Below are 3663 nucleotides of genomic sequence, written 5' to 3' on the forward strand. Positions count from 1 at the left end.
TGGAGAGTGGGTAATGCTTAAAAAACCTAGATGATCCTTAACTAGCCTCATAATGAAAAACCTCAAATAAAATCAAGAAAACAAAGTTAATTCTTGAAACACTTTTCCCCTGAACTGTAAAACGTTAAAAACGGGTATGGAAATCAAGAAGGTGAGGATAGTGGTTACCCTAATTGTGTAGAGCTTCTCGAGGGCTTCAATTTGATAGATAGAACGCGCAAAATGGCCAAGGAAAACTCAAGACACAAGCATTTTATCTTCCTCCATTTTCATTTCTTTCTCCTCTCGGGTTTCTTGAAAAAAGATGGGGGAGAGCTTGCTAAAAAGGGGGAGGAGAGTATTTTGACTTGTCTTGGTTGATTATGTGGTGAGAAATGAATTGTGGTTGATATTTTGTGGTTAATGGCTTGATTAAGTGAGTGGATGATAATTAAGCTTGGTGTCACAATGATGGCCTCATTTCTTTGCCACTTATCCATGTTTGGTGGTGGAAGCATCATTGGCTTACTCCTTGCCTATGTGTTTGATTTATAGCCTTGATCTTTGTACTAATCTCTCTTGCATTTCTTAATCGCTTAATGGTTATACGATTCGCTTATCGTTCGTTCTCGTTGGTCGTTCGAGGAAATGTATCCGTGATTTTATTACTTAGGTTCCCCTAACCTTTATCAATATTTATATTCCTTTTATGATCCCCTCTTATAATCCTTGAATTTAAATCCTTTTAATCATGTTACCTTATACTCAATATTTTCGGTATCTGGTGAATTTTCGGGAAAAATCAAAGTTTTCGAATCTGAATTCTGACGACCTTTACATACACTCATTTACTTTATGGAATACTAATATGATCTTAGAATTTCTATAACAGACTCCTATATAGCGTGATCTGATAATTTTCCTTAATCAACATCATCAGCAAAAGTTACTATTTATTAGTGTTTCAAAAATTCTAAAAATTGGGGTTATTACAGATGGCTTGAGGTGCTTTGGAGAATTTTTCACCTCTTCCAATCCAAGAGATTCAAAAGGCATATCCAGCCTTCGCTTCCAAGGAGAAGCATTCTAATATTGCAATTGCTCATCACCTTCATCATCTTCACTATCTGAATTTCCCAACAAGGCTTTCTCTAAGGCATTAGACCTTAACATTTGATCAAGTTCTGAAGTAACCACAGAATCGACCAACTCCACTTTTAAGCACTCCACATTATCAGTAAGGAATTTCATGGCATTGAAAATATTGAACGTCACATCCTGATCCAGTACTCGCATAGTGAGCTCACCCTTCTGCACATGTATCAAGGTTCGACCAGTAGCCAAGAAAGCTCTTCCCAAGATTATGGGAATCTTCTTATCCTCCTCAAAATAAAGAATTACAAGGTCCGCATAAAAGATTAGTTTGTCCATCTTGACCAAGATATCCTCCACAATGCCTGGTGGATATGTAATAGAGCGATCGGGTGATCGGCTAACTGCAAGGTCATATAAGTAGGCTTTGGATCAGGTAAGTCCAACTTCTTGAAAATAGACAAAGGTATCAAATTGATGCTAGCCCCAGTCACATAAGCATTTGTGAAATGACATTTTTCCAATGGTACAAGGAATAGTGAAGCTTTCAGGATCCTAAGTTTCGAACGCAACTTCTGTTGCAGCACAGCACTGCATTCCTCCATGAGAGCAACTGTCTCTATTTCATCAAGCTTCACTTTCCGAGAGAGAATACCTTTCATAAACTTCGCATAGCTAGGCATCTGTTCAAGAGCTTCAGCGGAAGGTATGTTGATATGAAGTTTCTTGAACACCTCCAGAAACTTCGTAAACTGCTTATCCAACTTTTGCTTCTATAACCTCTTAGGAAAAGGAGGTGGAGGATAGATCTCTTTCTCCCCTGTATTACCCTCAGGAGGAGTGTGTTCCACATTTTTCTTCCTTGGTTCCCCTTCTGCTTCCTTCTGCACTTCTTCTTCAGCCACATCTTCAGATTCTGGAACTTGAGCTTTTTCTTGGTTTGCAACCTTCCCAGACCTCAATATAATTGCCTTAACCTGCTCTTTTGCTTCCTTCTTGCCTGACACTTTAGTGTCACTAGGGAATGTTCCAGGTTGTTGATTCAGCAAGGTATTGGCAATATGCCCAATTTGATTCTCCAAGGTCTTAATAGAAACCGATTGGCTCTTGCACATGAGCCTCAACTCCTCCAATTCAGATTTTTATTAGATTGTTACAGTTAGAGTTGTTGTCTTGGTGCATATTATGGTTGCTGAAAACCATAAGGGTTGTTTTGCTTTGCTGCATACTGCTAGTAAGGTTGTTGCACTGCATTCGGAGTGTTGTCCAGCTGAAGTTAGGATGATTGTTGCTGGGATGATAGGTGGCTGGAACTGGTTGCTGCGACCTCTAAAAGTTGCTCATGAACTGAGCTAATTCACTAGAAATAGCACACTGCTCCGTCTCATGCGCACCATCACAAAGCTCACAGACACTAGTGATCTGATTAACTCCATAATTAGCCAAAAGAATCCACCTTCATCATCAAAGCCTTAAGCTGAGCAGCTATAGCAATAGCTGCATCTACCTCCAGAATACCTGCTACTTTGCCTTGAGTTAGTCTCTGAGAAGGGTTCTGGTATTCATTAGCAGCCATCAGTTCAATCAAATCATAAGCTTCATCGTAGCTCTTAGCCCATAAGGCTCCACCTGATTCTGCATCAAGCATGGGTCTAGAAGTCGCACCCAAACCATTATACAAGCAGTTAATGATCATCCAGTCAGGCATCCCATGATGAGGACACTTTCTAAGCATGTCCTTAGAATGATCCCAAGCTTCACACAAAGATTCTCCCGATTATTGTGCAAATTGGGTAAGAGTATTCCTGATTACAACTGTCTTCGCCATAGGGAAGAATTTAGTGAGAAACTTCTGAGCAAGATCTTACCACTTGGTGATAGAGCCTGGTGGTAGAGAATGCAACCAGCACTTAGCTTTATCCCTCAGAGAAAATGGGAAAAGCCTCAACTTAATAGCATCTTCATAAACATTTTTGAATTTGTAAGTGTCGCAGATCTCGATGAAATCCCTAACATGCATATTGGGATCTTCAATCGGAGAACCCCCAAACTGAACCGAGTTCTGCACCATCTGAATCGCGCTAGCCTTGATTTCAAAAGTGTTAGCCACGATGGCTGGTCTGAAACTGCTAGACGAATATCATTGATCTTTGGATGAGAATAGTCCATCAAAGCCTTTGTCTTTCCTTCTGGTTCACCCATTGCAACAAGAGCTTCTTCAACTTTCTCCTCTTCTACAAGAACTTCTTCCTCCGCTTTATCCAGTGTTCTCTTTCGAGATCGAGAACGAGTTAGCATAAATGCTCTCTAGAGTACCTGAAAAAGATACAAGAAAATAAATAAGTAAAATATCTGAGTCAGTGAACTTTAATGACCACTGATGTTAAGCACATAAAATAAAAATTAACACCAAGTTCCCCAGCAGCGGCGCCAAAAACTTTTTAGGACAAAAACACGTGCTAATATTAACGCAAGTATACGTGATCGCAAGTAATATAGAATCAATTCTAGTTCATTCCCATAGATAACGGTTTAGGTTAATTTCAATAATGTACTTATACAACAATGGTATGGTTATTATTCAATGCTAAG

The 3663-nt window shown here is 39.5% G+C and overlaps 1 non-coding gene across 1 annotated transcript; it reads left to right on the plus strand.

The window, feature by feature from the left end:
• Positions 1-2777: 2777 nt before the first annotated feature.
• LOC141700192 (small nucleolar RNA R71) lies at positions 2778-2884 on the plus strand. Its single transcript, XR_012566238.1, has one exon. It is a non-coding gene; the product is annotated as a small nucleolar RNA R71 (small nucleolar RNA).
• The last annotated feature ends 779 nt before the right edge of the window (positions 2885-3663 follow it).

Source organism: Apium graveolens, unplaced genomic scaffold, assembly GCF_009905375.1.
Source record: "Apium graveolens cultivar Ventura unplaced genomic scaffold, ASM990537v1 ctg1912, whole genome shotgun sequence".
NCBI lineage: Eukaryota > Viridiplantae > Streptophyta > Magnoliopsida > Apiales > Apiaceae > Apium > Apium graveolens.